The sequence below is a fragment of the Astatotilapia calliptera genome, chromosome 15 (genome assembly GCF_900246225.1).
Source record: "Astatotilapia calliptera chromosome 15, fAstCal1.2, whole genome shotgun sequence".
Taxonomy (NCBI): Eukaryota; Metazoa; Chordata; class Actinopteri; order Cichliformes; family Cichlidae; genus Astatotilapia; species Astatotilapia calliptera.
Genome location: NC_039316.1, coordinates 10,551,913 through 10,564,937, shown reverse-complemented (window position 1 = coordinate 10,564,937; position 13,025 = coordinate 10,551,913). Strand labels below are relative to the sequence as shown.

Sequence of the window (13,025 nt, the reverse complement as noted above, 5' to 3'; positions counted from 1 at the left end):
CATTCTTCGTCATTTACAATCATCTCTTTATTTTCCTACAACTTAGACATACATTTTGCTACTGAAATTGTATCTGCCTTTTTCACTGGGTAGATTTCTGGCCACTTTGAGAATACATCTATAACCACTAGGGTGTATTTTTACCCTTGGCATTCATTTAGCTCAATAAAGTCCATATGGATTGTGTGGTCTCAGGTTTCCCTGAGCATTATAATTTTGACACGTCATGCACGTTCTGACAAATTGTTTTGCTGAGGTTTCAAAATTTACAGTGTAGAATTTACAGTGTAGAAATGAGAGTATTGTGTAGAATTTACAGTGTAGAAATGAGAGTTGACAATACTGGTCAGTCCCCCCGTTGACAAATGCGTACAGCCATGAGTCACTAATGCCGCCATTTTGTGGAGGAATTTTGGCAACACTGGCTTGCCATAACACATCATTAAGTCGTTTGTCAGAACTGCACCGTGTTTTAGCCATTTTGCCTGCTCTGCTGTGCTTGCTGCTTTTTGTTCATTTTTCAACACATCCAGTGGAATCTGATGTGTGTTTACTGCCATCAATGTGATGTTTGCCTGTTGTGCCGCCTATTTTGCTGCTCTGTCAGCAAAATTGTTGCCTGTAGTAATGAAAGAGTCAGTAGGCGTTGTAAGAGGTTGGCATGCTGGTTTGCCAGTTGGTGTAATCATTCCTCTGGTTTTCCAGATTTTTTGCAAAATGATGCACAGCAGAGAAAACATACTGGCTGTCTATATAAATGGTTATTTGTTTATCTTTGTGTATTTCACATGCGCAACAATCTCGTGTGAAGTGACCTTCCTCTCCACGGTTCTAGCAGGCGTTGTCTCTATGTTATCTGCTGTTTCTGCGTGGCTGTCTGCGGCCTTGGTGTTTGTGACTTTGCTCGCCTCTCTGTTCCTGATAGCCACCTGCGAATTAGTGTTTTAGTCTGTTGTCAACAGTCAGCCTTATTTTTAAGTTACAGAATGCTTCTCCCTTTTTTTGTTTTTTGTTTTTTTGTTTGGGAGAATAGATGCAACTCTACATTTTCACTTAAGGCAGTTTTAGATAATTTCTAGTTCTTCAAACAATGCATGGATCTCACACATTTCAAACTTTCAAGTTACGGTTGTTTCCCATTTATACAAATATATATATTTAACTTTGCATTGCTCACAGCTCATAGCTCACAGCTCTAAACCTAGGCATTTTTCAATCATATGCCTAATCACTATGTGTCACTGTGATTCTCAAGTATTGTCACAAGTTCGTTTAAATTCGTTTCCAAAACCAACAAAATAATCAAACAAAAACAAAAAACATAAACGTGTCAGGACACAAAAGAAAAAGAAAAAAAATGCTGCCATCCGAACAAGGCAGAAGTCTGCATATGTTGGCTTTTAATAGCATGCAGCTTGTAACATGGTAGACTAATGTGCCTGTGTTAATTCAGCTCCATATTATTGTGTGAAGTTGCACTGGGTTGGGAGTGGTTTTGTGTGTGTCACATTTTTGGTGAGCCAATGGCTGGAATGGGGTTGGACTAATTAGAGGCAGGTGTACTTGATTGCACTGATACACCGGTCTTCTTATAGCCCACACTACAAACACTGCTGTGTTGTTTTGTCTCTCTGTGCAGTCCAGGGCCTATTATATGCCACAGCCTAAAGGCAGCAGGGTTGCAGAGGCTTGAGTGACCACTGACTATATGCTTGCAGGGTGGTGGGTCTCCAAGGACAACTTCTAACCCTGTTAAACTTGGCCGTGTGGCATAGCTGGCTCTGGCCTTGGGACTGTGTGTTTTCATACAATTCATAAGTGGGACACTGGACTGTTTTATCTTTTATCTCTTGATATATTTTTCGTCAATAAATTATCTTTTAGAATTTTATTGACTGTCATCTTTTTCCCACGACTGAAACGGTTGGTCAGACCTAGAGTCTTTCTTTGGGTGTGTTACAGCAGCTTCTGCTCTAAAAGAAACAAATAAATAAAAAGAAAAGAAAATGTGTAACATGCTCATCAGCTTAGCAGTGTCTACATATTTAATTCAGCTTCTCAATCCTGTAGTTTTAGCTGTTGTCTACAGGGTTTTGCTTATTGGTTGTTATTATAGGTGTGCTCTATATCTCAGCAATGTGTCATTCTAGGATGATAGGTTACAAGCTGGTCAAGTGCCTCTATGCACTTCATTAGTTTAGTTATTCTCTGTATTGTCTTCATCTCACATGTCATTACACTGAGTTTCAGCAAACCTTAAGCTTGATGCAGACTACTGCTTAACAATTATCCACCTCACATCATAACCGATTAAGGTGCCTCTTCATATTAATATTATGTCATTGTTAATATTATACCCTTTGTCTTATATAACAGCAATAGCATATTATAATATTTTATCAGTGTGTACCACTATACTACTACTGAGCCAATTTGATAGTTAGGATCATCTTATTCAGCAAACAGATAATTTTGAATTCATCCAATCTGCGGTCACATTTGTTCTCTCTGTTGCATGGCGGACCAGGCAGTTCTATTATAATATATTATTTATATTTTATTTTGTATCCATCAAGGGCTTCAGATGACCTGCAGTATCATCCTTTTCCCAGGGTGGAGACAGTTACCTTTTCACACACTGTCCTTGGCTGAACAATGACACAGCCTTAATATACCTTATTTATGTTATTAAAATATTTTCGTGTGAATTATTTGCTTTATATTCATTTTATACATTGTGGGCATGGTCATCATGCCAACTGTGTTTCATTGTTAATATCACTTTACAGGTTGTTATCCTTGCTATTATTAATTTCAAATACTCTAAAGATAATTTCTACTGTAATTTTCCCTTTGTTCATCTTTATTTCGTACTTTTTATATTTATATCTACTCAGTGGGGTCTGTTTTCAACCCTTTTAAACTACTACAAAACTACTGTGATCTCTAGTTTTCACTTAATAAAGGATTATTATGTTCTTCCTGATATGGGTGTTGCTGCAGATGCGGCTGCAGGAGTGAGTGATGGTTTACTAAAAAGATTGTGGGAACTGCACAGTGTCTCGTCTTCTGGTTTTACTAAACTGGCAGTTGAGTTCTGTTCTTCTGACTGTTTATATTTTGTTTTCTTAAATCTCTCAGTTTACAGACACTGTTTTTGTCCGGCGTCTGGACTTTTCTTTTCTCACCACTGCTCGTCAGCAGGAGTGAGTTTTAATTTCACTTGCTTGATTACCCATCTTATTTATGTATTTACTTATTTTTGTTTAAGTAATATATACACAATACAGTTGCTATCACCTTCGCTGGTATTAGAGACGAGAGTGGTTGCTCACACGCCCTTCTACTTTCGGACTATTTCCAAAAGCGGTGTGAACTTTACGAGACGGAACTCGACCGTTCTCTCAACTCACCAGCACGTCAGTGAATAGCAGTAAAAGAAAAACACAGTAGGAGCAGCTCAGTCTCTTATTGGACCGTGAAAATTCAGCTTGCTCCGTTAATTAAAACAATACACACACATACATTCACATTCACACTTATTCGCGCGATCGGAACCCTTATCATAAGGGGAGCTGCCAGTCTTTCTGTAGACGAGCTACTTATTCCCTTGACCCAGCTGGGGGAGCTACCCAGAGCTCCAAACCTAACCCACAAGAGTGGGGAGCTTCCAGTCGACGAGCTCCAAGCTACCAGCCGACGAGCTACTTTAAACCCACAGAAGTGGGGAGCTTCCAGTCGCGACGAGCTACTTTCGCTATTTTAAATTCCCTGAATTTAAAATACGATTTTACGCAAGATTGTGTCAGTGTGTCTGTATCTACCTGGTCAGTGTCGCCGGGTCTGGTCCACCTCGATCGGGCCCCACCACCGTGGGTCGCTTTCTAAGAACGTTGGCCAAGACTCGAATTTAACGCCCTTGGTCTTTGACCACACACCTAGTGTGTGGGCTGTCGACAGACGAGCAACGTGGACTGGTCACGGAGATGGGACACGATGGAGGCGCTCCGGCTCCGAAGGACCAAGAAATGTTGGGGGAAAACTCTGTAAAAGACCCAGGAGAAATAAAGACACAATGAGACAAAGTTACTTTCTTTATCAAACGTGTACACGGGTGAGCTGCTAAGAACAACTCACACCATGCACAGTGGCTTGGTAATTTTTATAGGAAAGACAGTGAGAACAGGATAAGAAAATACAAAACAAATAAAATAAACAACTCCATATGTGGCGCTAGTCTCGTCAGCAGAGAGCTGGGAGAAGGCTGTGAGAGATAAAACAATCTAAAACAATATGTCCCAAAACAGTATGTCTTTGCTGAGAAAGTCTAAAAAGATAATTCTAAACTAATCTAACCATAGACAAAAGGGCATGCTTGCACATTTAAAAGAAGGTAAAGAAACATAGAAACATTTTTCCTGTAACACTGCCACTTACTCCGAGCTGGCCTGGATGTGTGTCACCTTCTTGCAGTGCGCTTGATATATCCAAGTGTTCCTTCCGGCAATCTTCACTGCTGTGGTCGTCGTCAGCAGCATCCGATATGGACCTTCCCACCATGGACTGGACCAGCACTTCCTCTCCATGGCCTTATCATCATCCAATCTCCAGACTTCAGGCTCTGCTCCTGCGAAGAAACAGAATCATCTGGCAGATCATTTGTTCTCATGACTACTTTACTTTTAAACATTTTCAAGCATCTAATCTGCTAATATGCTCTCTCTTCTGCTTTTCTATCATCACTACAGAAGACTGGAACTCTAACTCTAACTCTAAATCCTCTAACATGTGTAATCTCAAAGAGTCAGACCATTCTCTGTTGGAGTAATCCTCGTGTACTTATTCTATACAGTCTAACCATGTCCTGCCTGTCTTCCTAAATCCTAACTTTACTGTTCCATTAGTTCTCTCTGCAAAAAAGTTTTTTTTTTTTAAAAGTATTTAATAATCCTAGAGTGAGTATAACGACTGCTCATCTCCCTCCTGTTTGAGACATGGTATAGCCAATGGCTCAAAATAGCAGCAGTCTTATACAAATTATTAGGCAGTACTGGTGTATCACACAGATAAAAAAAATCATCCTGCAAGCTTGCTCCCTCTGTAAGTCACAACTGTTTTCCTGCTGTAGGTGAGTGGATGTGCATGTCTGCTGATGCTGTATTTCCAAAATGTTAACACCATGTTTAACTACAGCTGCCTCTTTTGCGATCTTATCTGCAAAATCTTTTCCTAATGCAACTGGATCTTTCCCTCACATGTGTGCTGCACATTTACAAACGGCAATTCCACTGGTTAATAACGCTGCATCCAGCAGAATTTGCAAGAGTTTGGTGTGTTCTGCAGGTTTCCCTGTAGAGGTTGTCACACCTCGTCTCACTCACTGCACTACAAAGAAATGTACAGTAGCAAATGTATACTACCTATCAGTGTATATTGTCTCTCTACAGCTTTACACGCTTCCGTTAAAGCTAGCATCTCTGCTGCTCAAGCAAACATGAAACATGCTAGTTGTCCTACATAGATAACTCTCTCTCACTGTCTGCTACAGTAAAACCTGTTCTAGTCTGTCCCTCTGCTGTTATAAAACTCAAATCATCAACAAACCAAACCTTTTCCTCAACGAGTGGCACATCTATTAAGTCATCCCTCAGCTTACATGTCTTCTCCTCGCGCTCTCTACACTCATGAGAAGTGCCCTCCTCCGTTGGCAAAAAGGGTTGGACAGATTCAGAATTCTGCACCACTTTATGGTAATATGTGTGGTTGTGAGAGTAACAGTAACATTAAAGACAAGTGTCTTGTAGGTGACAGAAATGTAAGTTTAGTCTGCAGTAGTAGACATCTACCTCGTGTGGAACTAACAATTGCAAAAGGTGAAATAAACTATTGAAACATTGTACAGCTTAAGCTGCTGCACATACTGATCTCACGCATGGAGGTAAAGCACGAGCAACTAGAGCTAATCTTTTAGGATAGTAAGTTACTGGCTTCACTTGTGGAAAAAGTGCTGTTAGTTATTTTACAGTCACCTTGCATTTGTGCTGTTCACAGAACCACAAGTCCATCGCTGGACCTCCTCTGCGCTGTCACTTTTTGGAGCTTGGCACGCTCCCTCAGGTTCCATTTTGTGGGCGATCCTCTCAGTCACTCCTTCTCATCATGGCATCTCACGACATCTACAAATTGAAAAAATGACACTCCTCTCGCCACACGGCTTTCGCCATGTGTCAACTCCCCAATGAGACATGTACAAGAGTGTTGCACAGTCTCCCTAAAACAATCTCCAGGGTTTGTCCCTTGGAGCAGCTTCACTCCAAGCTGTAACCCTGTGTAAAAACATTAATCAGCACTTAAATGTTCAGCTTGTTTAGCTCCCAGCTCCTGTATCACAGAAGACAAAGTCTTAAATTTAAAACAACTTCACATTCGCAACCAACTGTAGATCATAAGAGTAATAAAGTATTCAGCATCACAGAGACAAGTATCATTGCAGGTTTATTCTAAACTCATTAAACTCCTACGTTTTCCCATAATTTATTCCAAATTATTTAACATCTCAATGTTATTCCACATTGTAATCAGTGAACTTCACTTATAGGCCATCAAAGCCTCATCTGAACAAGGATGCACCACTTGCATAGGTTTAATACTTGTAAATAAACAGCTAATCACACAAATCACTGCAACAATAATAGAAAACATTGTTTAATGTTACTTCTGGACCCCACCTCTTGACGCATGGACACTCTCATGCGTCAACTCACCAAACCTGGATCCCTGCCTTAAAAACTGGCTCCACCAGGAGCCTGCATACTCACCATCATGGCCTGGAAAACAAGATCTGGAAGTAAAATTAAACTTCACACTTATAAACAAGTATATCACAAGGGTAACAAGCATTCAGCATCAGCAAGACAAGTGTCATGTGCAGGTTTTCTCAAATCATTAAATCACTATTGTTACCATAATTCGCCTCAAACATGGATCATCCCATGTGCTCAGTTAACATTAATGTAATCGGTGACTTCCCTTAAGCAAAGTCACTCCACTCATATATTATTATGGGTCCAAAAGTGGCCAGCAAATGAGCCCATAATAAACTATTCCATAAATATCGTAATCTCTTATTTGTTTTACTCATGTCACTTGTCCACTTCTGCTGAATGCTACATGCACTCTTAAAGAAAACAAAACCTGAAATAAAGAAACAAACATCCACCAGTTGTTCTGCTAAAAACCACATCATCAAATCACATGAAAAACTGCAATGCTGTAAGAAAAAATGCAAATGTTAGCGCTGCGCAGGTGTGTACACACTTTCTCACAGTAACTTCTGTGAGTACCACAAGCCCATGAATAACACACCTCTGATAGATTCACAAACATAAAAATGGCATTTAAAAGGTTAAACCATCACGCAACCTCAGATGTTGCTATCATCTTTCTGCTCCTGTAACAGAGACACACACAGAGATACATCCACACCTTTGTCAAGTGGGGGTTGACTTCACACAATGGTGTTAAGTCAGTCAGTCAGTTCCCCATTTATTTTAAAATTCTTACTCATTCACTCAGTGATTCCTTCTTTTGCTAATTGTGGAAATTATCGTCGCATCCGTTTCCACGCTCAGCAAAACAACGTCATTTCAAAAAGAAAAATAATTTAGACTGGATTTTCTCGTTGAATCCTTTTGGACAGGAATTTGTTTCCTGATTGTCCCAAATAAGAGCCCATTTTAATTTTGGAGAAGCTCACTTTGCAACAGTTTTCTTGACGACGCTTCGATTCTAATCGTGCAGATCTGCTCAAACAGAGATCATCAAACAAAACTTTCAGTGCACCATGAAAGTAACAAAATAAAGAAAGAAAATCAAAGAAATCAAAGAAAATAAAGGAAAGATAGGCCTTGTTTAAATCATGACACGTGTTCTTCATGCCAGGGGGATAAATCGTAACAAAAGACAAATCAAACAGCCAGTTTAATCTCAAACATTCATCCAATCAGCCATACACACAACATACAGCATAACCCTGTTGTCTTAGCACATAATAAGTTTTAGTTCTCATGTAACTAAATGTGTGCCATGGTAAAACTTCTTCACACACCAGAAACTCACAATCAGCTCACTCAACTCACTCATTCAAGACCTCTCATCAGCATTCTGTTTCCTCCTCTATGATGCAACCATCTGTCCTCCTATAATATTCAGTCCACTAGTCTATGTATCACTTTCATCTTACTAGTGACTTGGACAAGATGACAAACAGAATCTCATGCTTAAGATGCTGTCTGGTCTCATGAGTATCATTGTATGTGTATATGCATGTGGGGTTAGTATAGTTAATGCATTTTCAGTATGTTTTTGTGTTCATCTCTCACCACACTTCCATTATTCTCATCACTGCTTAAAACAACACACATCTCTCTGTTTTTTTTCTTTAACTGTACTTTTCTCCAAAACAGAAAATAGCATTACAGCTGTTTCAGACTGAGAAACACCAAACACTCTTCGTGCCATCATTCATCCACACAACTATTTTATTTCTTTTTGTCCACTGGGCAGGTGACCTGCAGAATCACGTCTGCCCCAGCTGGATACCTTTCACACACACCATGACGTCAGACACTCTCACACTCGCGGAATTGATCAGGAGAAAAACTTTCTTCATCTTTTCTGTCTCCTCTCTTGCCTAGTCTGTCTTGGACTCAATGCTGCTCCTAATATGCCTCTAATCTCTCCTCCACTTCTACCTCTGCTCTCTCACGCTCTTCTCTGACTCTACTTTCTGCTAACATTCTTGCTCTTCCTAATGCTTTTCTACGGTGTTGTTCTAGAGTAGTTGCAGTGGATTGAGCTGTAGTTTCATCCTCAGGTTTCACAACTACTTCTTGCAATATTGCTCTTTTAACATTCTGTGCTTCTCTCCTCTTCTGAGCCTGCTCCAGCCACAACTTAGCAATTGCTAACTGCAATTCCTTCCTCTGCTTCGCTTTACCTGTTTTACCTGCTACACTTACAGCTATTCTTTCTACCAGCATTTTACACTGAACTTCCACTAATGTCCCTTCAAATCCACATTTCTTACGCCAACAACCTACATACTGCGTGCTGCCTGGTAAAAATTTCTCCATAAATTTTACATCTCCTTCTAAGGCAGACTTACACATTTTATTCTCCATTACAAGACAACAATCAGCCACACTCACGCAGACCACGTCTGGCCCGCACACACACACAACATAGGCCTATCGCTTGCGTCTGCACGCACAGCTAGCGCTCTCTGTTGAAAACTCTCAAACGCCCCATATGGCGGAGAATTCAACCTTCGGACACTCTCCAACGCCCCAAATGGCGGAGATTCCGGACTCTGAACCTAGGTTCTCTCCACGCCCCAAATGGCGGAGAACTCTCTACACCCCAAACGGCGGAGAAGCCTGCGTCTCTCTCACGCGGCTAGCGCGCTCCCGGACTCACGTTTAACGCACAGCCCGTAGCCGCTCTCTATTGTTTTGGGTCCACGTGCGCTCTCGTGACCAGCGCTCCCCGGGACTCAAACGTTTCACGCAGAATCACGGTGACGCGTTTCTAGGATCCCACATTCATTCACACAGTTATAGAGACACTCTCTAAGGCCTTCTGTACTCACTGTTTGTTTACGTTCATGGGAAGAGTCTCTGGATCCCGTCAATCGTCATCCATCCCGAGGGGAGGTCAGGCGCAAACTTCCCGGCCTGGTGGCAAGCCAAAAACACCAGGGCTTTACGTCAATCATCCCAGACGTTGCGGTGGCGTCCTCTCCCTCTCCTCGGTGGATGCAATGTGTTAGGCTCCGGCTCCGAAGGACCAAATAAATGTTGGGTCTAAACTCAGACCCCGCTGTATCCAAGACTTATTCCCATGAAAGAAAAGCAAGGCAACAGTGTTCGATCGATTTCTTGCGCAAGGGAGGCCTCTCGTCTGTGACCAGCACGTTGAAATGACCACACTGGTGGCCTCCTCTCGCCGCCTTTTATTGACAAACTTCAAACAATAGTTTACAAAACACTCCCCTTGCAACCCCCCTTTGGTTACAAAGACAAGGCACTGTATGTAAATGTATACACTGAGTGTGTGTGTGTGTGTGTGAGAATGTGTGTGTGTTTATGTGAGAATGTGTGTGTGTGTGTGTGTTGGTCAAAGGGTCATAAAACCTAAAAGCAGGAACAACATCCCTTGGTCATAAAGAGGGTAGTCTTCCCCCACACCCAATGTATGGTTTACCAAAGATAACACAGTGAAACCATACAAAGGGTAGGAAGCTCTAAACATCAACAGATCTTCAAGTTAGGATGTATCTACAATAAAACCTCCCCCAGCACAGAGTGGCTGGAGAGGTGGTCAGAATCAAAGGAATGGCTTTGATCCTACTGCTTAAACTAAGACTGTACAAATTTAAGAAACACAATGGCAACATTCAACAATTAGACTTAACAGCCTATGGACCGGAAAAAGACAATTTCGTGTCAAACTCAAAGTGGATGCGGCCACCGAGGACGGGTATTGTCACCCGCCCGCGGTGTTCTCTATTGGAGCGGATAGAGGCTTCCTGGTTTATGCAGGGCAGCCTCAAGCATGCAGGAAATGTGGTAGCACTGGGCATAATGCAGACAATTGTGAACAAATGAGGTGCAGGAGTTGTGGAAAAAATTGGCCACATAACAAGAGACTGCAAGGAGCCTAGAAGGTGTCATTTATGTGACTCGGATGCGCATATGGCAAGAGACTGTACTAAGCCCAGGTCATATTCGGAGGCGGCTAAGTTTGGAATCGAGGTTGAACATCACAGAGAAGCGGACATAGAAACTGATACTGGAGAAAAAGCACAGGAGGTGCCACCAGCTGCCGAAAATCAGACTAATGAGGAGAAAGCTGGGAGTATGGAAGATGGAGTGGAACAGAGAAAGGAGAAAGGAGAAACGATTTGTGAACAGGATGCCGAGAAGCAAGGTGAGGACGGTCAGATATGGGAAGTGGTAGCTAAGCCACGGAGAAAAACTGCCAAGAGACGGAGGAAGGTGAGTTCGGGCGCTTCTTCAGAAGAGACTAAGATGAAAGGTAAGGAGGGCAGAGAGGAGCGGACTGAGGAGGTGGGGAATGAGGAGGGGTACGTCCTGAGAGGAACACAGACTGAATGTATGCATACTCTTACAAGTGACTTAACAAGCGATGGGGACATAGAAGAGGAGGCCGAAAGTGAAGAAAAGTCAGAAGATTCCTTTATAAAAAACTTATTGGCACATGTTAATATGGACAGTTAAAGTTGGTATTTTTATTTTTATTTTTCTTTGTTGTTGTCTCTGGATCTTAAGTTTAAATATGTCCCCATGGTTTTGTTTTGTATTTTTCTTTTGTTGTTGGGATATGGGGAAAATTCGAATAATTACGTTAAACGTAAGGGGGCTTAAAAATGCCCGAAAGAGACAAATGGTTTATGAATTTTTTATTATTTTATAATTTTGATGTTTGTTTATTGCAAGAAGTACATTTAAAGGATGAAGGGGATGTTGCTGTTTTCACGGAGGAATGGAGAGGAGGAGAATCTGCGTGGAGTATAGGGGGGGTACATGGGACAGGGGTTGGAGTGTTATGTGGAAATAAAAGTATACAGATAAAGGAAAGTTATACGATAATACAGGGAAGGGTGATGGTCGTAGATGTGGAAAAAAGCGGGATGCAAAAGTCGGATAATAAATGTGTATGCACAGGTGGATCCAAAGTTGAGAAGAGAACTTTTTTAAAAATGGATACCTGTTTCATGACAAGAAAGAATATTATAGTGGGAGGGGATTTTAATTGTTCTTTGGAGAAGGAAAAATCTTCCCTCCCTTTTAAGACATTCATAAAAAAAATATGGTTTGATAGATGTAATGGCCAAATTACAGGGGAAACGAGTAGAGTATACATGGAAGAATACAAGAGGGGTGAAAAGTAGATTGGATTATATATTGGTAGACAAAAAGTGTAAAATAAAGCGAGGGAAAATAATACCCGGCACTGTTCACGGATCATCAAGCTGTAGAGGCGGAATTGGAGATAGAAGGAACGGAATTTGGAAAGGGATATTGGAAATTAAATAATGAAGTACTTACGGAAAAAGATTATAGGGAAAAATTCTTAGAGCTCTTCCCGTTATGGGCAGAGATGAAAAATCTATATATGAAGAAATTAGATTGGTGGGAGGATGTAAAAAATAAAATTAAAAATTCACAGTGGATTACTGTACGGAGAGGTCAAAATCAAGAAAGAAGAATTTTGTACGCTACAGAAAGAGAGAGAACATACTCATGTAAAACAAAACGAGGGAAAAAATAAAAATATGGACGAGAAAATAGAAAATTTAAAATTGAAGCAAGAAGAATTACTTGAGAGGAAGGCAAGGGCTGAAATATATAAAATAAAGCAGGAGGAGTACGAGGAAAATGAGAAATGTTCAGCTTTCTTTTTTAAAAAATGAAAGTAGGGATAAAAGAGGGTTATAACGAAATTAGAGAAGGATGGGAAAATGATCGAGGGAGGGAAAATATGTTAAAAGTGGTGAAAGAATATTATGAGGATTTGTTCAGGAAAGAAAAACTAGAGGGAGAGAAGGGGATTTCTTCTTAAAGAAAATAAAGAAGAGATTAGCGGGAGAAGAAAGGGATAGGCTAGAAGGAGAAGTGACAATAGATGAGGCATATAACGTGATAAAGGGAATGAAGGCAAATAAAGTGCCGGGAATAGATGGCTAACAAAGGAATTTTATGAGACGTTTTGGGGAGTGGTGGGGATACATTTGTTGGGGTTTTTAAGGAAATCATGGAGGGAGAGGTGATGACAGAGAGTATGAAGATGGGCGTGGTTTCTATATTATTTAAGAAAGGTAATCCACATCAACTCGATAATTATAGACCTCTAACCATGTTATGTGTGGACTACAAGATTTTGAGCAAGATACTCGCAAATAGACTCGTAGGAGTAATGTCACACATAGTGGAGAAGGATCA

The 13,025-nt window shown here is 40.9% G+C and overlaps 1 long non-coding RNA gene across 1 annotated transcript; it reads right to left on the bottom strand.

Moving 5' to 3' along the window:
• Positions 1–4,934: 4,934 nt before the first annotated feature.
• On the bottom strand, positions 4,935–10,042 carry LOC113006399 (uncharacterized). Its single transcript, XR_003269745.1, has 2 exons — positions 9,650–10,042; positions 4,935–6,176 (listed from the first exon to the last, which is right to left on the bottom strand). It is a non-coding gene; the product is annotated as an uncharacterized LOC113006399 (long non-coding RNA).
• Positions 10,043–13,025: the final 2,983 nt, after the last annotated feature.